The following is a 26,196-nucleotide window of genomic DNA, read 5'->3' as shown; positions in this document are numbered from 1 at the left end:
CAGTACATGTGTACTATTCATGTGTTTGTCTACATAAAAAGGAATTAAATAAAGAAAAAAAAAACAATATGTATTATTTATAATATAATTGATCTCAATACAAAATCATATTCTTTTATAAGCAACAAAATGTCTTCCATTTTGTGTTTACTTTTAAATGTATTTACCTGTAAATCACAAATTAAAAAATAATGACAAAGAATGTTGCATAATGTTCTCAGCCAGGGAACAAGTACATCTGTATTCTGGGCAAGAGAGGTGGCACCCACAATCCTCATTTAACATTGCACAAGCAACTGCACATACAGTGCTGCACGGCTCATGCTCAACAAGTTGGGTGAGAACATGATGTCTTAATTATCACAGACTATTAATCAGTGTGAGATGTTTTCAGTGGGTAAGAAGCAGTGATTTTACAATACTTTTAAGCTTTCGGCTGTGGTTGTTTAATTTATATAAACAGCCAAAAACTTTATTAGTTTAATAATATTTACTGCAAAATTAAGCACACGAATCGGGGGCGGTTCTGGGGTGGGGAACACTCACTGGAAACAAGGTAGTCATTTAAGTGTAGTTATGGGTGTTCCATGAGCGAGGTCAGGGCAGGTGAAGGTGGAGTTGCAGGTGTTCTAACTTCAGAAGTCTGAGGGCGAGGTTAGACAGTTGTTGGACATGATCGGTCTAAAAGGACAGAGGGGGAGTAGTATTTTCTTTCATGTAATTGGCAAGAGTCCATGAGCTAGTGACGAATAGGAAATACATTCCTACCAGGAGGGGCAAAGTTTCCCAAACCTCAAAATGCCTATGAATACACCTCCCACCACACCCACAACTCAGTTTTAAAAACTTTGCCTCCTATGGAGGTGGTGAAGTAAGTTTGTGCTTGATTTTTCTTCTACGATAAGCACTTCTCACCATATTGAAGCCCAATTCCTCTCAGAGTACAGTGTTTGTCAGAAGGATGTGAAGAGAGTATCGACCTATTGATTTTATGGTATGTACTCACGGGAAATCTTTTCAAGGGTTCTCTGTTATTGGTCGTAGGGATTCATCTCCTACCTCCCTTTTCAGATTGACGATATACTCTTATATACCATTGCCTCTGCTGATAGTTATGTATCATTATTTAAGACACTCTCAGCTATGGTTTGGCGCTTTATGTATTAATATAAAGTTTTAAATATATGTATGTTATTTCTATTTGCCATGAGTCAGGTCTATGTATATTTCCTTTTGCAGAGTTTCAGTATGGGAATCATGTTTTAGGAAGTTTATTTTCTTACCTGGGGTATAGGCTCATTTTCAAATTGACTTGTTTCTCTTTAATTTTGAGGGCAAAATTAGGCTTGTGAGGTCGCAAAATGCTGTAATTTATTGCGTCATTCTTGGCGTGAGAATTTTTTGGTGCGAATGTGCGTCTATGATGACGCAACTTCGTCATTTCCTGTGTCTTTGTTGACACCAGGTTGTTTGGCAGGAAGTTGCGTAATTTCCGGATGTTTGTTGGCACCAAAAAAAATGTTTCTACTTTATTTTGCATCATGCACCATACTTGGTGCCAGAAAAATATAATTTATGCTTACCTGATAAATTCATTTATCCTGTAGTGTAGTCAGTCCACGGGTCATCCATTACTTATGGGATTATAACTCCTCCCTAACAGGAAGTGCAAGAGGATCACCCAAGCAGAGCTGCTATATAGCTCCTCCCCTCTACGTCATATCCAGTCATTCGACCGAAACCATACGAAAAAGGAGAAACTATAGGGTGCAGTGGTGACTGGAGTTTAATTAAAATTTAGACCTGCCGTAAAAAACAGGGCGGGCCGTGGACTGACTACACTACAGGAGAAATGAATTTATCAGGTAAGCATAAATTATATTTTCTCCTGTTAAGTGTAGTCAGTCCAAGGGTCATCCATTACTTATGGGATACCAATACCAAAGCAGGAATCTTTACACGGAAGGAACCACTGCCTGTAGAACCTTTCTCCCAAAAACAGCCTCCGAAGAAGCAAAAGTGTCAAATTTGTAAAATTTTGAAAAAGTGTGAAGTGAAGACCAAGTTGCAGCCTTGCAAATCTGTTCAACAGAGGCCTCATTCTTAAAGGCCCAAGTGGAAGCCACAGCTCTAGTAGAATGAGCTGTAATCCTTTCAGGAGGCTGCTGTCCAGCAGTCTCATAGGCTAAACGTATTATGCTACGAAGCCAAAAAGAGAGAGAGGTAGCTGAAGCTTTTTGACCTCTCCTCTGTCCAGAATAAACGACAAACAGGGAAGAAGTTTGACGAAAATCTTTAGTTGCCTGCAAATAAAATTTCAGGGCACGGACGACGTCCAGATTGTGCAAAAGTCGTTCCTTCTTTGAAGAAGGGTTAGGGCACAATGATGGAACAACAATCTCTTGATTGATATTCTTGTTAGTGACTACCTTAGGTAAGAACCCAGGTTTAGTACGCAGAACTACCTTGTCTGAATGAAAAATCAGATAAGGAGAATCACAATGTAAGGCCGATAACTCAGAGACTCTTCGAGCCGAGGAAATAGCCATTAAAAACAGAACTTTCCAAGATAACAGCTTGATATCGATGGAATGAAGGGGTTCAAACGGAACACCTTGCAGAACGTTAAGAACTAAGTTTAAGCTCCACGGCGGAGCAACAGTCTTAAACACAGGCTTAATCCTAGTCAAAGCCTGACAAAAAGCCTGAACGTCTGGAACTTCTGCCAGACGTTTGTGTAAAAGGATAGACAGAGCTGAAATCTGTCCCTTTAACGAACTAGCAGATAAACCCTTTTCTAAACCTTCTTGTAGAAAAGACAATATCCTAGGAATCCTAACCTTACTCCATGAGTAACTCTTGGATTCGCACCAATATAAGTATTTACGCCATATTTTATGGTAAATTTTCCTGGTAACAGGTTTCCTAGCCTGTATTAAGGTATCAATCACTGACTCCGAGAATCCACGCTTTGATAGAATCAAGCGTTCAATCTCCATGTAGTCAGCCTCAGAGAAATTAGATTTGGATGTTTGAAAGGACCCTGAATCAGAAGGTCCTGTCTCAGAGGCAGAGACCATGGTGGACAGGACGACATGTCCACTAGATCTGCATACCAGGTCCTGCGTGGCCACGCAGGCGCTATTAGAATCACCGATGCTCTCTCCTGTTTGATCCTGGCAATCAATCGAGGAAGCATCGGGAAAGGTGGAAACACATAAGCCATGTTGAAGACCCAAGGTGCTGTCAGAGCATCTATCAGTACCGCTCCCGGGTCCCTGGACCTGGATCCGTAACAAGGAAGCTTGGCGTTCTGGCGAGACGCCATGAGATCCAGATCTGGTTTGCCCCAATGATGAAGCAGTTGGGCAAACACCTCCGGATGAAGTTCCCACTCCCCCGGATGAAAGGTCTGGCGACTTAGAAAATCCCCCTCCCAGTTCTCCACGCCTGGGATGTGGATCGCTGACAGGTGGCAAGAGTGAGACTCTGCCCAGCGAATTATCTTTGAGACTTCCATCATCGCTAGGGAACTCCTTGTTCCTCCTTGACGGTTGATGTAAGCCACAGTCGTGATGTTGTCCGACTGAAACCTGATGAACCTCAGAGTTGCTAACTGAGGCCAAGCCAGAAGAGCATTGAAAATTGCTCTTAATTCCAGAATGTTTATTGGAAGGAGTCTCTCCTCCTGAGTCCATGATCCCTGAGCCTTCAGGGAATTCCAGACTGCGCCCCAACCTAGAAGGCTGGCGTCCGTTGTTACAATTGTCCAATCTGGCCTGCGGAAGGGCATCCCCTTGGACAGATGTGGCCGAGATAGCCACCATAGAAGAGAATCTCTGGTCTCTTGATCCAGATTTAGCAGAGGGGACAAATCTGAGTAATCCCCATTCCACTAACTTAGCATGCACAATTGCAGCGGTCTGAGATGCAGGCGCGCAAATGGTACTATGTCCATTGCCGCTACCATTAAGCCGATTACCTCCATGCACTGAGCCACTGACGGGTGTTGAATGGAATGAAGGACACGGCAAGCATTTAGAAGTTTTGATAACCTGTCCTCCGTCAGGTAAATTTTCATTTCTACAGAATCTATAAGAGTCCCTAGAAAGGGAACTCTTGTGAGTGGCAATAGAGAACTCTTTTCTACGTTCACCTTCCACCCATGCAACCTTAGAAATGCCAGAACTAACTCTGTATGAGACTTGGCAGTTTGGAAACTTGACGCTTGTATCAGAATGTCGTCTAGGTACGGAGCTACCGCTATGCCTCGCGGTCTTAGTACCGCCAGAAGAGAGCCCAGAACCTTTGTAAAGATTCTTGGAGCCGTAGCTAACCCGAAGGGAAGAGCTACAAACTGGTAATGCCTGTTTAGGAAGGCAAATCTTAGATACCGGTAATGATCCTTGTGAATCGGTATGTGAAGGTAGGCATCCTTTAAATCCACTGTGGTCATGTACTGACCCTCTTGGATCATGGGTAAGATGGTTCGAATAGTTTCCATTTTGAACGATGGAACTCTTAGGAATTTGTTTAGGATCTTTAAGTCCAAGATTGGTCTGAAGGTTCCCTCTTTTTTCGGAACCACAAACAGATTTGAATAGAATCCTTGCCCATGTTCCGACCGCGGAACTGGGTGGATCACTCCCATTAGTAAGAGGTCTTGTACACAGCGTAGAAACGCCTCTTTCTTTATCTGGTTTGCCGATAACCTTGAAAGATGAAATCTCCCTTGTGGAGGAGAAGCTTTGAAGTCCAGAAGATATCCCTGAGATATGATCTCCAACGCCCAGGGATCCTGGACATCTCTTGCCCAAGCCTGGGCGAAGAGAGAAAGTCTGCCCCCCACTAGATCCGTTTCCAGGTCGGGGGCCCTCACTTCATGCTGTCTTAGGGGCAGCAGCAGGTTTTCTGGCCTGCTTGCCCTTGTTCCAGGACTGGTTAGGTTTCCAGCCCTGTCTGTAGCGAGCAACAGTTCCTTCCTGTCTTGGAGCGGAGGAAGTTGATGCTGCTCCTGCCTTGAAGTTACGAAAGGCACGAAAATTAGACTGTTTAGCCTTTGGTTTGGCCGTGTCTTGAGGCAGGGCATGGCCCTTACCTCCAGTAATGTCAGCGATAATTTCTTTCAAGCCGGGCCCGAATAATGTCTGCCCTTTGAAAGGAATATTAAGCAATTTAGATTTAGAAGTCACATCAGCTGACCAGGATTTAAGCCACAGCGCTCTACGCGCTTGAATGGCGAATCCGGAGTTCTTAGCCGTAAGTTTGGTTAAGTGTACTACGGCATCAGAAATACATGAATTAGCTAGCTTAAGGGCTTTAAGCTTGTTCATAATCTCATCCAATGGAGCTGTGCTAAGGGTCTCTTCCAGAGACTCAAACCAGAATGCCGCTGCAGCAGTGACAGGCGCGATGCATGCAAGGGGTTGTAATATAAAACCTTGCTGAACAAACATTTTCTTAAGGTAACCCTCTAACTTTTTATCCATTGGATCTGAAAAAGCACAGCTATCCTCCACCGGGATAGTGGTGCGCTTAGCCAGAGTAGAAACTGCTCCTTCCACCTTAGGGACCGTCTGCCATAGGTCCCGTGTGGTGGCGTCTATTGGAAACATTTTTCTAAATATAGGAGGGGGTGAAAAGGGCACACCGGGTCTATCCCACTCCTTGTTAACAATTTCTGTAAGCCTTTTAGGTATAGGAAAAACGTCAGTACACGCCGGTACCGCAAAATATTTATCCAGCCTACATACTTTCTCTGGAATTGCAACCGTGTTACAATCATTCAGAGCCGCTAATACCTCCCCTAGTAATACACGGAGGTTCTCAAGCTTAAATTTAAAATTTGAAATGTCTGAATCCAGTTTACTTGGATCAGATCCGTCACCCACAGAATGAAGCTCTCCGTCCTCATGTTCTGCAAATTGTGACGCAGTATCATACATGGCTCTATTATTATCAGCGCACTCTGTTCTTACCCCAGAGTGATCGTGTTTACTTCTTAATTCTGGCAATTTAGATAGTACTTCAGTCATAACATTAGCCATGTCTTGCAAAGTGATTTGTATGGGCCGCCCTGATGTACTTGGCGCCACAATATCACGCACCTCCTGAGCGGGAGGCGAAGGTACTGACACGTGAGGAGAGTTAGTCGGCATAACTTCCCCCTCGTTGTCTGGTGATATTTTTTTAACATATAAAGTTTGACTTTTATTCAAAGTAACATCTATACATTGAGTGCACAAATTTCTATTGGGCTCCACATTGGCCTTTAAACATAATGAACAAACAGATTCATTTGTGTCAGACATGTTTAAACAGACTAGCAATAACACTAGCAAGCTTGGAAAAAAACTTTTAAATAAATTTACAAGCTATATAAAAAAAAAAAAAAAAACGCTACTGCGCTTTTAAGAAAACATAAAAATGTGACACAGTTGAATTAACAATGAACCAAATATGTTAAAACAACCAAATTTTAAGAGAAAATGTATACAGTTAGCAGAGGATTGCACCCACCAGCAAAAGGATGATTAACCCCTTAATACCCAAAACGGATAACAGTTGAAATAATAAACGTTTTTATCACAGTCAAACACACTGTCACAGGTCTGCTGTGACTGATTACCTCCCTCAAAACTAGTTTTGGAGACCCCTGGGTTCTGTAGAGACGTCCTGGATCATGGAGGAAGAAATAGGAAGACTGTGACTAAATTTTTACTGCGCAATAAAGCGCTAAAATAGGCCCCTCCCACTCATATTACAACAGTGGGGAAGCTCAGTAAACTGTTTTTATTCAGAAAAAAAACGACAGCCATGTGGTAAAAATCATGCCCATAAAGTTTTATCACCAAGTACCTCAGAAAAAACGTTTTAAAAATTGAAAATTATGAAGTGTTATTAATAAGCCTGCTGCTAGTCGCTTTCACCGCAGTGCAGGCTCAAATATTACTTTAATATTGACAGTATTTTCTTAGTGAAATTCCATTCCCCAGAAATACCTCAGAGTATACATACATACATATCAGCCTGATACCAGTCGCTACCCCTGCATTTAAGGCTGCACTTACATTACATTGGTATTAGCAGTATTTTCTCAGTCAATTCCATTCCTTAGAAAATAATTTACTGCACATACCTCCTTGCAGGTGGACCCTGCATGCTATCCCCTGTTCTGAAGTTACCACACTCCTCAGAATGGCAGAGAACAGCAAGTGGATCTTAGTTACGACCGCTAAGATCATAGACAAACTCAGGTAGATTCTTCTTCTAATGCTGCCTGAGAACAAACAACACACTCCGGTGCCATTTAAAATAAACTTTTGATTGAAGAAATAAAAACTAAGTTTAACACACCACAGTCCTCTCACACGTCCTATCTTTAGTTAGGTGCAAGAGAATGACTGGGTATGACGTAGAGGGGAGGAGCTATATAGCAGCTCTGCTTGGGTGATCCTCTTGCACTTCCTGTTAGGGAGGAGTTATAATCCCATAAGTAATGGATGACCCGTGGACTGACTACACTTAACAGGAGAAATGTGGTTTTATTTTACCCCACTTCCTATGTGCCTCTTGCCTTCTTTATGTTCACAGGGCTATGCTGTTTGCATTTTTCCCCATTCCTAAAACTGCTATATGAGGAAATCGAATATTTTGTCTAAATGTTATTTTTTCTTTTACATTTTGCCCTGACTCTCATCCCAATGGGGGTTGCTCCTTCTTTATAACGTCACTGACACAAATGTACTTAAACAATGCAGATATAAATATAATAGTTTATATTTGTTTAATGAGTGATCTATTCTATTTTCCCAGTAATTAAAGTCAGCATACTATTTTACTCACCTAACACATATGAGTTCATGCTGATAACAGGCTCCAATGTCTGTGCTCAGGAAGAAGGTTCCCTTATTCACTCCAGTTACATCAATACCTGATATCTCTCAGTGCTCTGGCCGTGTCTGTAAAAAGTATATTAAATGGTTTAAACAGATAATAATAAATAATGGAAAAAGCCTTAACGGGCGAAACGCATAAGCAGTCTAGACGCCTTTTAACTACACTCTGTCAATACTATGTTGAGACACTAGTAGAATTAGTTGAATTTGCTAGCTTTAATTAAAATCTTTACTTAAAAAATATGTGGTATTAACTTAACCGTTACGATGCTAACATATAACTGGGTCAGAACGCTGAATCACCAATAGTGGGTCCCGAATGAGTGGTAACTGAGTACATGATACCTACGATAGTGATGTAACCAAACTCCTATATACTGATAGGTGTGAGTGTGTTATTAGTTTTAGAAACTATTGCTACCGCGGTATAGCGCATATGATAAATATAATTTGGAGCGAGATTTGACATCAGCTTTCTCGTTTATGTGTTACAAGAGATCTGATTGCAAGTGGAGCGTGGCTCTATATAATATTAGCAAAAATATTTAATAGCAAACCTATAATGTCATCTAAGACAAAAGGCTCTCTGATACTATAGAGGGATTAGTGGATAACGCACAAACAAAACTCATGCAGAGAAAGCAGTCATATTATATAAAACTTGGAATAGCCCACCAGCGGTGTCAATAAGATACAGAATATTTAGTATCTAAGTAAAAGTGTCATCTATGACAAACGGCAAACAGAAATTACAGATGTAACAGTGGGTTTTGAACTAATATACACAAACAGTGATAGCAAGTATTGTATATCTACTTCGTAACAGCCAAAGGCAATGATAACAGATACATACAAACAGTGATAGCAAGTACTGTGCATTTACTTTGTAACAACTAAACGGCGACGATAACAGATACATTTTTCACGTTAACAATTATGAAGAGTGATTAATGATATGCTTGTTGAATGTTTCTGACTGCACTATGTATATTTGAAACCATCAATAAACTTGTTTGTTTATCACAAGTAACATTGAGATTAACCCTATTCTCTACAATCTACAAGTACCGTTTGCCATACAAGTGAAACGAACACACTCATTATATACTATACATATGCACTGTTATAAGCCACTTTTGATCTGTATGTAATTAGTGGACAATATTTATAACACTGTCGCCTAGATTTAGAGTTCTGCATTAGCCGTCAAAACCAGCGTTAAGGGGTCCTAACACTGCTTTTTACCGCCCGCTGGTATTTAGAGTCAGTCAGGAAAGGGTCTAACGCTCACTTTCCTGCCGCGACTTTTCCATACCGCAGATCCCCTTACGCCAATTGCGTATCCTATCTTTTCAATGGGATCTTCCTAACGCCGGTATTTAGAGTCTTGGCTGAAGTGAGCGGTACACCCTCTACCGACAAGACTCCAGCCGCAGAAAAATGTCAGGAGTTAAGAGCTTTCTGGGCTAACGCCGGTTTGTAAAGCTCTTAACTACTGTGCTCTAAAGTACACTAACACCCATAAACTACCTATGTAACCCTAAACCGAGGTCCCCCCACATCGCCGCCACTCTAATAATTTTTTAACCCCTAATCTGCCGACTGCACACCGCCGCTACCTACATTATCCCTATGAACCCCTAATCTGCTGCCCCTAACATCGCCGACACCTACATAATATTTATTAACCCCTAATCTGCCCCCCCAACGTCGCCACTACCTTACCTACACTTATTAACCCCTAATCTGCCGACCGGACCTCGCTGCCACTATAATAAATGTATTAACCCCTAAACCGCCTCACTCCTGCCTCGCAAACCCTATAATAAATAGTATTAACCCCTAATATGCCCTCCCTAACATCTGCGACACCTATCTTCAAGTATTAACCCCTAATCTGCCGACCGGACCTCGCCGCTACTCTAATAAATGTATTAACCCCTAAAGCTAAGTCTAACCTAACCCTAACACCCCCCTAAGTTAAATATAATTTTATTCTAACAAAATAAATTAAATCTTATTAAAAAAATTAATCCTATTTAAAGCTAAATACTTACCTGTAAAATAAACCCTACTATAGCTACAATATAAATAATAATTACATTGTAGCTATTTTAGGATTTATATTTATTTTACAGGCAACTTTGTATTGATTTTTTAACTAGGTACAATAGCTATTAATTAGTTATTTACTATTTAATATCTACCTAGTTAAAATAATTACAAAATTACCTGTAAAATAAATCCTAACCTAACACTACACTATCAATAAATTAATTAACTAAACTACCTACAATTAAATCAACTAAACTAAATTACAAAAAAAAAAAAGATTACAAGAATTTTAAACTAATTACACCTACTCTAAGCCCCCTAAAAAAATAACAAAGCCCCCCAAAATAAAAAAATGCCCTACCCTATTCTAAAATAAAAAGTTAACAGCTCTATTACCTTACCAGCCCTTAACAGGGCTTTTTGCGGGGCATGCCCCAACAAATCAGCTCTTTTGCCTGTAAAAAAAACATACAATACCCCCCCAACATTACAACCCACCACCCACATACCCCTAATCTAACCCACCCAAACCCCCCTTAAAAAAACCTAACACTAAGCCCCTGAAGATCTTTCTACCTTGTCTTCACCCAGCCGGGTACCATCCGATCCGTCCAGAAGAGGGTCCGAAGTCTTCATCCTATCCGGCCAGAAGAGGTCCTCCAGAGGGTCCGAAGTTTTCATCCAGGCGGCATCTTCTATCTTCTTCCATCCGGAGTGGGTCCATCTTGAAGCAGCCGGCGCAGATCCATCCTCTTCTTCCGCCGTCCTAACACTGAATGAAGGTTCCTTTAAATGACGTCATCCAAGATGGCGTCCCTCGAATTTCGATTGGCTGATAGGATTCTATCAGACAATCGGAATTAAGGTAGGAAAAATCTGATTGGCTGATTGAATCAGCCAATCGGAATTCGAGGGACGCCATCTTGGATGACGTCATTTAAAGGAACCTTCATTCGGTGTTAGGACGGTGGAAGAAGAGGATGGATCCGCGCTGGCTGCTTCAAGATGGACCCGCTCTGCTCCGGATGGAAGAAGATAGAAGATGCCGCCTGGATGAAGACTTCGGACCCTCTGGAGGACCTCTTCTGGCCGGATAGGATGAAGACTTCGGACCCTCTTCTGGACGGATCGGATGGTACCCAGCTGGGTGAAGACAAGGTAGGAAGATCTTCAGGGGCTTAGTGTTAGGTTTTTTAAGGGGGGTTTGGGTGGGTTAGATTAGGGGTATGTGGGTTGTAATGTTGGGGGGGTATTGTATGTTTTTTTTTACAGGCAAAAGAGCTGATTTCTTTGGGGCATGCCCCGCAAAAAGCCATTTTAAGGGCTGGTAAGGTAATAGAGCTGTTAACTTTTTATTTTAGAATAGGGTAGGGCATTTTTTTTTATTTTGGGGGGCTTTGTTATTTTTTTAGGGGGTTTAAAGTAGGTGTAAATAGTTTAAAATTCTTGTAATTTTTTTTTTTGTAATTTAGTGTTTGTTTGTTTTTGTAATTTAGTTTAGTTGATTTAATTGTAGGTAATTGTAGGTAGTTTATTTAATTTATTTATTGATAGTGTAGTGTTAGGTTTAATTTTAACTTAGGTTAGGATTTATTCTACAGGTAATTTTGTAATTATTTTAACTAGGTAGCTATTAAATAGTAAATAACTATTTAATAGCTATTGTATCTAGTTAAAATAAATACAAAGTTGCCTGTAAAATAAATATAAATCCTAAAATAGCTACAATGTAATTATTATTTATATTGTAGCTATATTAGGGTTTATTTTACAGGTAAGTATTTAGCTTTAAATAGGATAATTTTTTTTAATAAGATTTAATTTATTTCGTTAGAATAAAATTATATTTAACTTAGGGGGGTGTTAGGGTTAGGCTTAGCTTTAGGGGTTAATACATTTATTAGAGTATCGGCGAGGTCCGGTCGGCAGATTAGGGGTTAATACTTGAAGTTAGGTGTCGCAGATGTTAGGGAGGGCAGATTAGGGGTTAATACTATTTATTATAGTGTTTGCGAGGCGGGAGGGCGGCGGTTTAGGGGTTAATAAATTTATTATAGTGGCGGCAAGGTCCGTTCGGCAGATTGGGGTTAATAAGTGTAGGTAAGGTAGCGGCGATGTTGGGGCGGAAGATTAGGGGTTAATAAATATAATATAGGGGTCGGCGATGTTGTGGGCAGCAGATTAGGGGTACATAGGTATAATGTAGGTGGCGGCGGTGTCCGGAGCGGCAGATTAGGGGTTAATAATAAAATGCAGGGGTCAGCGATAGCGGGGGCGGAAGATTAGGGGTTAATAAGTGTAAGGTTAGGGGTGTTTAGACTCGGGGTACATGTTAGAGTGTTAGGTGCAGACTTAGAGAGTGTTTCCCCATAGGAAACAATGGGGCTGCGTTAGGAGCTGAACGCTGCTTTTTTGCAGGTGTTAGGTTTTTTTTCAGCCCAAACTGCCCCATTGTTTCCTATGGGGGAATCGTTTTTCCAGCTAGCCGCTACCGTAAGCAATGCTGGTATTGAGAGTTGAAGTGGCGGTAAATATGCCTGTACGCTCCCTTTTTGGAGCCTAACGCAGCCCTTCAGAGAACTCTCAATACCAGCGTTATTTAAAAGGTGCGGGGGGGAAAAAACACGCGTAGCTAACGCACCCCATTGGCTGCAAAACTCTAAATCTAGCCGTGTGTTTGGTAAACCACCAGAAAACCAATAAGGTGGATTTAGAATATAATAATGGAGCTATATATTGTACTCTCCACACAGTAATATGAAGTGAAAGATGGAATGATACAATACACATATAATCTAAACCACCAGTATAAAAATATTGGATACCGGAATGTCCATAACAATTCATATGTACCCTCCCACTGAATAGCGTTGTATTTTTTAAGTAAGGATACCTCCTAACAACAAGTGGAGAGAAGTGGGCATATACTAGACTGGAGATACATCCAGATCTATTCAATATAGTACTATAGTGCACATAGTACTATAATTTACACATGCCCCACTCAATTTTGTAATTGCTATATTTCTATATTTACGCCACGTACTCAACACCAGACAACTTAGGACCTAAATTTGTGACATTTACCTGTAATTAGGCCACATTTCATTAAATAAATTTAGTCACTTATAGGACCATCTGGGATTAAGTACTACAGTGTGAATTTTAATCATTTAGTTAGTTTTGTTTTTTATTAGCTATTTATTAAAAGTTATGTTTTTTTTTGTTTAAACAAGTTTTTTTGACATTTTTGGGAATAACATAGACAAATAAATGAATAACATAAATCAGTGAATGCTTTTCAGCTATATTGAGTCATTGCAACATCTTACTGACCATTTCCTTTTCTTAGAAAAAAAAATAAAGGTTACAAACAAAAGGGAAAGGGGTGATCGGGGGGAAAATATGAAAGGGGTTCGGGTAGGGAACAATGGGGATTAGGAGGAAGGTACATAATAAAAATAAAGATATATAAAGATCTATTATAGTATGATGCAATATAATGTAATGTAATTTCCTTGCATTTAATCCTTGCAATGATAATAGCACATACTTCAAGTGATTGTAGAACCTATTGTGCATATCTGTGAAGAAGGGTTATCATTGTAGGTTTATAGTGTTCTTTGCTCCCATAAGAAAAACATAATTTATGCTTACCTGATAAATTTATTTCTCTTGTAGTGTATCCAGTCCACGGATCATCCATTACTTGTGGGATATTCTCCTTCCCAACAGGAAGTTGCAAGAGGATCACCCGAAGCAGAGCTGCTATATAGCTCCTCCCCTCACAGCCATATCCAGTCATTCGACCGAAACAAGACGAGAAAGGAGAAACCATAGGGTGCAGTGGTGACTGTAGTTTAATTAAAATTTAGACCTGCCTTAAAAGGACAGGGCGGGCCGTGGACTGGATACACTACAAGAGAAATACATTTATCAGGTAAGCATAAATTATGTTTTCTCTTGTTAAGTGTATCCAGTCCACGGATCATCCATTACTTGTGGGATACCAATACCAAAGCTAAAGTACACGGATGATGGGAGGGACAAGGCAGGAACTTAAGCAGAAGGAACCACTGCCTGTAGAACCTTTCTCCCAAAAACAGCCTCCAAAGAAGCAAAAGTGTAAAATGTGTAAAATTTTGAAAAGGTGTGAAGCGAAGACCAAGTCGCAGCCTTGCAAATCTGTTCAACAGAGGCCTCATTTTTAAAGGCCCAGGTGGAAGCCACAGCTCTAGTAGAATGAGCTGTAATCCTTTCAGGGGGCTGCTGTCCAGCAGTCTCATAGGCTAAGCGTATTATGCTCCGAAGCCAAAAGGAGAGAGAGGTTGCTGAAGCTTTTTGACCTCTCCTATGTCCAGAGTAAACGACAAACAGGGCAGATGTTTGACGAAAATCTTTAGTAGCCTGTAAGTAAAACTTCAAGGCACGGACTACGTCCAGATTATGCAAAAGACGTTCCTTCTTTGAAGGATTAGGACACAATGATGGAACAACAATCTCTTGATTGATATTCCTGTTAGAAACCACCTTAGGTAAAAACCCAGGTTTGGTACGCAGAACTACCTTGTCTGAATGAAAAATCAGATAAGGAGAATCACAATGTAAGGCATATAACTCAGAGACTCTTCGAGCCGAGGAAATAGCCATCAAAAACAGAACTTTCCAAGATAAAAGTTTAATATCAATGGAATGAAGGGGAACTTTAAGAACCAAGTTTAAGCTCCACGGGGGAGCAACAGTTTTAAACACAGGCTTAATCCTAACCAAAGCCTGACAAAATGCCTGGACGTCTGGAACTTCTGCCAGACGCTTGTGCAAAAGAATGGACAGAGCAGAGATCTGTCCTTTTAAAGAACTAGCTGATAAGCCTTTGTCCAAACCCTCTTGGAGAAAGGACAATATCCTAAGAATCCTAACCTTACTCCATGAGTAACTCTTGGATTCACACCAATAAAGATATTTACGCCATATTTTATGGTAGATTTTCCTGGTGACAGGCTTCCGAGCCTGTATTAAGGTATCAATGACTGACTCGGAGAAGCCACGCCTTGATAGAATCAAGCGTTCAATCTCCATGCAGTCAGTCTCAGAGAAATTAGATTTGGATGATTGAAAGGACCTTGAATTAGAAGGTCCTGCCTCAGAGGCAGAGTCCATGGTGGAAGAGATGACATGTCAACTAGGTCTGCATACCAGGTCCTGCGTGGCCACGCAGGCGCTATCAGAATCACCGATGCTCTCTCCTGTTTGATTTTGGTAATCAGTCGAGGGAGCAGAGGAAACGGTGGAAACACATAGGCCAGGTTGAAGAACCAAGGAGCTGCTAGAGCATCTATCAGCGTTGCTCCCGGGTCCCTGGACCTGGATCCGTAACAAGGAAGCTTGGCGTTCTGGCGAGACGCCATGAGATCCAGTTCTGGTTTGCCCCAACGATGGACCAGTTGAGCAAACACCTCCGGATGGAGTTCCCACTCCCCCGGATGAAAAGTCTGACGACTTAGAAAATCCGCCTCCCAGTTCTCTACGCCTGGGATGTGGATCGCTGACAGGTGGCAAGAGTGAGACTCTGCCCAGCGAATTATCTTTGAGACTTCTAACATCGCTAGGGAACTCCTGGTTCCCCCTTGATGGTTGATGTAAGCCACAGTCGTGATGTTGTCCGACTGAAATCTGATGAACCTCAGTGTTGCTAACTGAGGCCAAGCTAGAAGAGCATTGAATATTGCTCTTAACTCCAGAATATTTATTGGGAGGAGTTTCTCCTCCTGAGTCCACGATCCCTGAGCCTTCAGGGAGTTCCAGACTGCGCCCCAACCTAGAAGGCTGGCATCTGTTGTTACAATCATCCAATCTGGCCTGCGAAAGGTCATACCCTTGGACAGATGGACCCGAGAAAGCCACCAGAGAAGAGAATCACTGGTCTCTTGATCCAGATTTAGTAGAGGGGACAAATCTGAGTAATCCCCATTCCACTGACTCAGCATGCATAATTGCAGCGGTCTGAGATGCAGGCGCGCAAATGGCACTATGTCCATTGCAGCTACCATTAAACCGATTACTTCCATGCACTGAGCTACTGACGGGCGTGGAATGGAATGAAGGACACGGCAAGCATTTAGAAGTTTTGATAACCTGGACTCCGTCAGGTAAATTTTCATCTCTACAGAATCTATAAGAGTCCCTAGGAAGGAGACTCTTGTAAGTGGTGATAGAGAACTCTTTTCCACGTTCACTTTCCACCCATGCGACCTCAGAAATGCCAGAACTATCTCTGTATGAGACTTGGCAATTTGAAAGCTTGACGCCTGTATCAGGATGTCGTCTAGATACGGAGCCACCGCTATGCCTCGCGGTCTCAGAACCGCCAGAAGTGAGCCCAGAACCTTTGTAAAAATTCTCGGGGCAGTGGCCAACCCGAAGGGAAGAGCTACAAATGGCATTACCTAGTAATGCCTGTCTAGAAAGGCAAACCTTAGGAACCGATGATGATCTTTGTGAATCGGTATGTGAAGGTAGGCATCCTTTAAGTCCACTGTGGTCATGTACTGACCCTCTTGGATCATGGGTAGGATGGTCCGAATAGTTTCCATTTTGAATGATGGAACTCTGAGGAATTTGTTTAAGATCTTTAGATCCAAGATTGGTCTGAAGGTTCCCTCTTTCTTGGGAACCACAAACAGATTTGAATAAAATCCCTGTCCTTGTTCCGTCCGCGGAACTGGATGGATCACTCCCATTACAAGGAGGTCTTGCACACAGCTTAGGAATGCCTCTTTCTTTATCTGGTTTGCTGATAACCTTGAAAGATGAAATCTCCCTTGTGGAGGAGAAGCTTTGAAGTCCAGAAGATATCCCTGAGATATGATCTCCAATGCCCAGGGATCCTGAATATCTCTTGCCCACGCCTGGGCGGAGAGAAAGTCTGCCCCCCACTAGATCCGTTTCCGGATAGGGGGCCGTTCCTTCATCCTGTCTTGGGGGCAGCAGCAGGCTTCCTGGCCTGCTTGCCCTTGTTCCAGGACTGGTTAGGTTTCCAGGCATGTCTGGAATGAGCAACAGTTCCCTCTTGTTTTGAAGCGGAGGAAGTTGATGCTGCTCCTGCCTTGAAATTTCGAAAGGCACGAAAATTAGACTGTTTGGCCTTTGATTTGGCCCTGTCCTGAGGAAGGGTATGACCCTTGCCTCCAGTAATGTCAGCAATAATTTCCTTCAAGCCAGGCCCGAATAAGGTCTGCCCCTTGAAAGGAATGTTGAGTAATTTAGACTTTGAAGTCACGTCAGCTGACCAGGATTTAAGTCATAGCGCCCTACGCGCCTGGATGGCGAATCCGGAATTCTTAGCCGTTAGTTTAGTCAAATGAACAATGGCATCAGAAACAAATGAGTTAGCTAGCTTAAGCGTTCTAAGCTTGTCAATAATTTCATTCAATGGAGCTGTCTGGATGGCCTCTTCCAGGGCCTCAAACCAGAATGCCGCCGCAGCAGTGACAGGCGCAATGCATGCAAGGGGCTGTAAAATAAAACCTCATTTTCTTAAGGTAACCCTCCAATTTTGTATCCATTGGATCTGAAAAAGCACAACTGTCCTCAACCGGGATAGTGGTACGCTTTGCTAAAGTAGAAACTGCTCCCTCCACCTTAGGGACCGTCTGCCATAAGTCCCGTGTAGTGGCGTCTATTGGAAACATTTTTCTAAATATAGGAGGTGGGGAAAAGGGCACACCGGGTCTATCCCACTCCTTGCTAATAATTTCTGTAAGCCTTTTAGGTATAGGAAAAACGTCAGTACACACCGGCACCGCATAGTATCTATCCAGCCTACACAATTTCTCTGGAATTGCAACTGTGTTACAGTCATTCAGAGCAGCTAATACCTCCCCAAGCAATACACGGAGGTTCTCAAGCTTAAATTTAAAATTAGAAATCTCTGAATCAGGTTTCCCCGAGTCAGAGATGTCACCCACAGACTGAAGCTCTCCATCCTCATGTTCTGCATACTGTGACGCAGTATCAGACATGGCTCTAACAGCATTTGCGCGCTCTGTATCTCTCCTAACCTCAGAGCTATCGCGCTTGACTCTTAATTCAGGCAATCTAGATAATACCTCTGACAGGGTATTATTCATGATTGCAGCCATGTCCTGCAAGGTAATTGCTATGGGCGTCCCTGATGTAATTGGCGCCATATTAGCGTGCGTCCCCTGAGCGGGAGGCGAAGGGTCTGACACGTGGGGAGAGTTAGTCGGCATAACTTCCCCCTCGACAGAACCCTCTGGTGATAATTCTTTTATAGATAAAGACTGATCTTTACTGTTTAAGGTGAATCAATACATTTAGTACACATTTTCCTATTAGGCTCCACCATGGCTTTCAAACATAATGAACAAGTAGGTTCCTCTGTGTCAGACATGTTTAAACAGACTAGCAATGAGACTAGCAAGCTTGGAAAACACTTTAAAACAAGTTTACAAGCAATATAAAAAACGTTACTGTGCCTTTAAGAAACACAAATTTTCCCGAATTTTGAAATAACAGTGAAAAAATGCAGTTACACTAACAAAATTTTTACAGTGTATGTAATAAGTTAGCAGAGCATTGCACCCACTTGCAAATGGATGATTAACCCCTTAATACCAAAAACGGAATAACAAATGACAAAAACGTTTTTTAAACAGTCACAACAACTGCCACAGCTCTACTGTGGCTTTTTACCTCCCTCAATACGACTTTTGAAGCCTTTTGAGCCCTTCAGAGAAGCCCTGGATCATGCAGGAAGAAGCTGGATGTCTGTGTCTGTAATTTTTGCTGTGCAAAAAAACGCTAAAATAGGCCCCTCCCACTCATATTACAACAGTGGGAAGCCTCAGGGAACTGTTTCTAGGCAAAATTCAAGCCAGCCATGTGGAAAAAACTAGGCCCCAATAAGTTTTATCACCAAACATATGTAAAAAACGATTAAACATGCCAGCAAACGTTTTAAAATACACTTTTATAAGAGTATGTATCTCTATTAATAAGCCTGATACCAGTCGCTATCACTGCATTTAAGGCTTTACTTACATTACTTCGGTATCAGCAGCATTTTCTAACAAATTCCATCCCTAGAAAAATATTTTAACTGCACTTACCTTATTGCAGGAAAACCTGCACGCTATTCCCCCTCTGAAGTTACCTCACTCCTCAGAATATGTGAGAACAGCAAAGGATCTTAGTTACTTCTGCTAAGATCATAGAAAACGCAGGCAGATTCTTCTTCTAAATACTGCCTGAGATAAACAGTACACTCCGGTACCATTTAAAAATAACAAACTTTTGATTGAAGAAATAAACTAAGTATAAAGCACCACAGTCCTCTTACGACCTCCATCTTAGTTGAGAGTTGCAAGAGAATGACTGGATATGGCAGTGAGGGGAGGAGCTATATAGCAGCTCTGCTGTGGGTGATCCTCTTGCAACTTCCTGTTGGGAAGGAGAATATCCCACAAGTAATGGATGATCCGTGGACTGGATACACTTAACAAGAGAAATTATATCTAGTATAAAATCCTTCTTCCCTACAAAACAATAATGCCTCTTCTCTAGGGCTAATATATTTGTGACTTCTGCACCCATTGACCATAAGTTGGAGGGAGGGCCTGTTTCCAAAATCTAGGGATAATACGTCTGGCACATGTGAGCATTAGTTGAAGGAGTTTCCTATGATAGACACATTGCAATTTGGGGATTTGATTTAGTAAAATCATAGTTGCTGAAAGGGATATCTGCGTGCCCAATATAAGATTGATACAACGCTCAATTTGAGCCCAAAAGTTAGACAATTTGTTACAGGACCACCATATGTGGGAGAGTGTGCCTGTTTCACCACAACGTCTCCAACATCCCGAATTAGCTCCTGGGTATATTTCATTCAATTTTTGGGGCGTGAGGTACCAACGTGAAATAATCTTATAGTTAAGTTCAGTTAAGGAGAGTGAAGTTGAAGAGGAGTGGACCGTGTTGAAGCATTGTAGCCAGGTGTCTTTTGGGAGCTGAACCCGAAGCTCAGCTTCCCATTTGGAGGTGTAGGAGGGTAGCTTAACTGTATGTATAACCCTTAAGAGTTTATGTGCGAGAGAGAGATGGGATTTTTGGATGTCTTTTGCATTGCATAGCCTCTCAAATGGGGTAAGCGTGCGAAGACAGTCATTTTTATGAGGATTATCCAAAATTGCTTGTCGAATTTGGAAATAGGGAAACCAGTAGTGAAAAGGGGAACCTATCGAATCTCTTAAAACAATTCTATCCCTTATTTGGGAGTTTTCTGTGAGTAAGAATATAGGCATATTATTCAGGGAGGCATCTTCTGGTTCATATTTAAACTGGTGTTGGGAGAAAAAAAAGGGTGTTATTTAACAGTGGGGTCATTGGAGAGATTGGAGTAGAGAGAGTGTTTGGGTTCCAAATGAGAGAGTCCCATATGGTTAATGTAGTTCTGACACATTCATCCGCTCTAGTCAGGGGGGGTCTGGATGGTTTAGGAAGCCAACATAGATCTCGCATTCCACTCAGGCCGAGTGAAGCTGCTTCCATTTGGATCCATATTTTGGAGGGAGAGTTATGAGACCATGAGACTATCCGCGCTAAATGTGTCGCTTTGTGGTACTGTATTAAATTTGGAACATTCAGGCCACCTTCCTCCTTACTCAAATACATGGAGTTTCGCGATACTCTTGGTTTTTTGTAAGCCCAAATAAAGGATTCTAGCATCTTTTGTTGTGTACGAAGGTAGTGTCTCGGTAATGTTATCGGCAAAGCCTGAAATATGTATAAATATTTAGGGAGTATCATCATCTTTATTGTGTTTATTCGGCCTATCCAGGAAAGGTGTCCTTGCTTATGCCATGCATGCAACAGGGAGAAGACATTAGTTTGAAGTGTTATATAGTTGTCGAGGAATAAATTCTTGGGGTTCTTTGGTATATTTAGTCCTAGATATCTAAGGGTATTTACAATGTGGAAGGGAGTTTTATGTAAGATATAGTCCATTTCTATTGGGCTTATGTGGACGGGAATAATGCTCGATTTATCCATGTTTATTGAGTAGTTGGAAAATTGTTTATAACCCTCCAAAACTTGTATCAGGGCTGGTATGGAAGTTAATGGTGCTTGTAGAGTAAAAATAATGTTGTCTGCAAAAAGGAGACATGTTTGTTGTATATTGCCTACCTTAATACCCGAGATATTTGGATTGCTTCTAATTTGGATAGCTAAAATTTCTACCGTGAGAGCAAATAGGAGAGGAGATAACGGACACCCCTGTCTGGTGCCATTAGAGATAGGGAAAGATTGTGATATTGTGTCATTGATCTTAATGGAGGCCCGAGGGTTATTGTATAGGGCTTGTATTCTCGACAAGAATACGTCTGAGAGACCAAATTTCGACAGGGCCGACCACATAAAATGCCAGTCGACCCTGTCGAAGGCCTTCTCAGCGTTAGTAGAAAGCAATACCAGGGGGCTTGCTTGCTCATGGGAAGTAAATATTGTATGCAGAAGTCTGGTGGTATTATCCTTTGCTTCACGGCCACTAACAAAGCCAACTTGGTCTGGGTGGATGACCTTCGGCAGGATATGGGTAAGTCGATTAGCTAAGATCTTGGCATATATTTTAATATCTACATTTAAAAGAGAAATTGGTCTATAATTACCAACAAGGTCTCTGGGTTTGTATGGTTTCGGAATCACTTATCATGGCATTTAAAAGAGATTGGGGGAACGTTAGACCCTGGTCTATAGAGTGAAAGAGTTCATGTAGGTGTGGGGCAAGAGTGCCTACTAATAACTGATAAAATTTGGTAGAGAGGCCATCTGGGCCTGGTGATTTTCCATTAGACAGGGATTTAACCGTGTTGACAACTTCTTGTAAAGAAATGGGGGAATCTAGCATAGATATGTCTTCTTCAGGAATAGAGGGAACATCTATAGAATCTAGGTATGTTTTTAATTTATCTCTTTTCTCTTGCTCGTTTGTGTCTTTAATGTTATATAGTGAAGTATAATATGTGACAACGCTATCAATTATGTCTTCGTTTTTAGTATGTATTACTCCTGTGTTTTGTTTGATAGATTGAATGTAGGAGGAGAGTCTCCGTTTTTTCAAAAATCTGGCTAACATTTTTCCGGCTTTGTTTGATTCAACAAAGAATTTAGCTTTTGTTGTCAGGGCAAAAAAAAAAAGTTATGTTTTAACTATATTCGGAACAAACCTCCTCTAAGTCTGGGCAGAGAGTGCTAATGTGCATTCTTTCAGTGGATAATCTATTATCCACTATCTTTTTGGTCAATTTAACTAATGCACAGCACCAACCCGCATAAATTTAGATATTAAATGATACTTAGTGCAATTACAAAAGATTACATAAGAACGCTATAAGAATATCAAATAATTTGCGGGGATTGCCACCTAGTTAGTGCCATTGTTAACTTGTTTTGTGTAGATAATAATAAATAATGGTTCTGATTAACTGTACGTATGGTATAATTAATGGCACACGTAACAATTCATGTGATACAGATCAGCTGATTAGGTTATTACATATGTTCAATTGATTCACCACAAGCATTTAGAAGAGTTAACACTGTGTGTGTTATAATTGCCCCTTAAAGGAATATTAAAGTCCAAATTAATCTTTCATGATTCAGATAGGGCATGTAATTTTAAACAACTTTCTAATTTACTTTTATCATCAAATTTGCTTTGTTCTCTTGGTATTCTTAGTTGAAAGTTAATCCTAGGAGGCTCCTATGCTAATTTCTAAGCCCTAGAAGGCTGCCTCTTATCTATATGCATTTTACATTTTGATCACAGCTAGAGGGTGTTAGTTCATGTGTTTCATATAAATAACATTGTGCTCATGCACGTGGAGTTATTTAAGAGTCAGCACAAATTGCCTGAAATGCAAGTCTGTGAAAAGATCTCAGATAAGGAGGCAGCCTGCAAAAGCTTAGATTCAAGGCAATTACAGAGGTAAAAAGTATATTTCTATAACAGTGTTGGTTATGCAAAACTAGGGAATAGTAAATAAAGGGATGATCTATTTTATCAAACAATATGTTGGGTGTTTACTATCACTTTAAATATGAATCTTCCCAAGATCTATACATCATAATGGTAGAAAATCTATTTAAGTGGGGCCATAGCACAACTTTACAAATATATTATAATCTTTATTTTCTGTAATTTATATGAAACAATATTTTCTACTGAAATAAATGTTAAAGATAATTTGTTTAACTATAAGTTAAATTGGATACTGCAGTATTGGTATTTTACTTCCTACTAATTCTCACTGTCAGACATTTTGTCATGTGCTCCACCCCCCATCCTTTAACTTCTCTTGGTCAATACTGTGTTGTCTTAAATCACACTGCAATGGGGTATGAGAGGGATAGGCACTAAAATGTTCATTTCAATTGCTATCTTAGATATAGAAAAGAAAAGGAAGTGTTTGTGTTTACATAGAGTAATAACATAATGAGATGTTTTTTGACAAATTAAGTCAATTTAAAAGGACCATAAAACATAGAATTACAAAACAACAGATGCATATCAAAAATAAAATGCAATAAAACGTAGTATGAAAGTTAAAAGAGCAATAGATTGTTTTCTGATAAATGTAGTTCTGCACCTGTACCATGTGACAGCTATCAGCCAATAACAGACTCATATTTTTATATAATGTGAACTCCTGCATATGCTAAGTAGGGGCCGCTGCCTCAGGTCATTTAACCCTTTCGTGACAGGGTTAAAGTGTCTACATCGGAACACCTGTTCCGATGTAGACAAATTGAAACTACGCGATCGTGCATACGATCGCGAGATTTCAATTATTGGATCGCATCTGGGGGGCGTCCCTACAACCCTAGGAACGCCCTCCAGACCGCGATCAAGTCCTTGAAGCGCAGAAGGCTTCAGGACAGCCGTTTGATATGACGTTCTATTCCGTCATAACGGCTTTAAAGCCCAGTGTAAATATGACGGAATAGAACGGCATAACGGCGTTAAAAGGTTAAAAGGCTGTGTACAATTTGATAATTAAAACGTTATGTGGGAAACATAACAATATCTAATCAAGCCCCATAGCCATAATTAGAACCAATGCAATAAAGTGTCAGCAGATGCTGTCAATGTTATTGTTTTGGTAAAAAGACCCAATAATAGTCATTAGTAATGGGGGGGGGGTGCTCACTGTTTAATAAGTAACAGAAAAAATGCAAAGAAAAAATATGACAGTAATAGAGCACTCACAGGAAATCTATCATAAGTGAACAATGACAGTAGAGGCTGTCCAAAGTTTGTGTAATTTAAAACTTAAAGGGACAGTAAACCTTAAAATTAATGTTATATAATTCTGCACATAGTGCAGAAATATATAACATTATATTAGCCAACCATTATTTAACATAATATTGCCTTTTTATTTTTAGCAAAAAACGCTGTTTTACAGACCTGCTCTCTGGGCTCTGCTGAGTGGGTCTGTTTTTTTTCCTCAGCGCATCGGGCCAGCTGTATAGTCACAGCCCGGCCCGACCGCGCCATAAGACTAAGTGCAGCTCGCTCCTAAATTGCCCTTAAAGGGACATGAAACCCACATTTTTTCTTTCATGATTCAGATAGAGAATACCATTTTAAACAGCTTTCTAATTTACTTCTATTATCTCATTTGTTTCATTCTCTTGGTATCATTTGTTGAATTAGCAGCAATGCACTAATGGTTTCTAACTGAACTTATGGGTAAGCCAATCACAAGCAATATATATATGCAGCTACCAATCAACAGCTAGAACCTAGGTATCTGCTGCTCCTGAGCTTTCCTAGATAAAGCTTTCAGCAAAGGATAACAAGAGAAGGAAGCAAATTAAATACTAGAAGTAAATTGTAAAGTTGTTTAAAATTGTATTCTCTATCTGAATCATGACAGAATTTTTTGGGGGTTTCATGACCCTTTAAAGGGACAGTACACTGTAAAATTGTTTTTCCATAAATGTATTTTAAATGACTTGTTATACCAACTGCAGAGTATAAATTATTTGAGAAATTGCATTTTCAGGTTTATTTGTGTATCTGAAGTAGCTGGTTTTGTGCTTTGAAACCACAGCCTATTACAATGGGTTGAGCTTCAGGTAATATCAGATATCATTATGTTATCACTTTTATGTACACAGACTTGCTTCCTTATCTTATATTTGTCTGGAACACCAAAGCTCAATACATAGAAAGAACAATGGAAAATTATCATTTTATTACTTAACTATCATGCCCCCACTGAGGGTGTAATCTCTTCTGCTGGCTGTGTTTACTTAGGCTTGTCAATAGCATATACGCCAGTATCAAAACTTTCAGTATAGGTTGGGAAACCACAAGCTAAATCAGCTATTTCAAATGCTGAAATATGAGTAAAGGAGCTACTTGCAACCAATTTAATACACTCTAGCAGGTAAAAAGGATCATTGGGAATAATTTAAAGGGGAGAAAGTTTTTGGGTGAACTGTCCCTATAAGGGGTTAAAGTATGTTTTTTTGCTAATGGATTATATATATATATTCACATATACATACACATGACAATAGGAAACAGAGAGATATTAATACAACACAGACCAGTAAAGTAACAAGAGATATAAAACAAATAACAGACAGAATATAAAACAAAAGACAATACTATCTGAGAATACACAAAACCACAGAGAATGTGACAATCAGCATAAGGTGGTGTGTATTAACCCTTCACTAGCACAGAGAGCAGCACAGTGTGTATTAACCCTTCACTAGCACAGAGAGCAGCACAGTGTGTATTAACCCTTCACTAGCACAGAGAGCAGCACAGTGTATATTAACCCTTCACTAGCACAGAGTGCAGCACAGTGTATATTAACCCTTCACTAGCAAAGAGAGCTGCACAGTGTGTATTAACCCTTCACTAGCAAAGAGAACAGCACTGTGGGTATTAACCCTTCACTAGCACAGAGAGCTGCACAGTGTGTATTAACCCTTCACTAGCACAAAAAGCTGCACAGTGTGTATTAACCCTTCAATAGCACAGAGAGCTGCACAGTGTATATTAACCATTCACTAACACAGAGTACAGCACAGTGTGTATTAACCCTTCACTAGCACAAAAAGCTGCACAGTGTGTATTAACCATTCACTAACACAGAGTACAGCACAGTGTGTATTAACCCTTCACTAGCAGAGAGCAGCA

The 26,196-nt window shown here is 40.6% G+C and overlaps 1 pseudogene; it reads right to left on the bottom strand.

The window, feature by feature from the left end:
• Positions 1–26,196, bottom strand: part of LOC128661372 (zinc finger protein 721-like) — a 411,744-nt pseudogene that overhangs the window by 108,467 nt on the left and 277,081 nt on the right.

This window comes from Bombina bombina, chromosome 5, assembly GCF_027579735.1.
Source record: "Bombina bombina isolate aBomBom1 chromosome 5, aBomBom1.pri, whole genome shotgun sequence".
Classification (NCBI taxonomy): Eukaryota; Metazoa; Chordata; class Amphibia; order Anura; family Bombinatoridae; genus Bombina; species Bombina bombina.
Note: the sequence above shows the minus strand (reverse complement) of the source record. Positions and strands in the feature narration are given on the sequence as shown.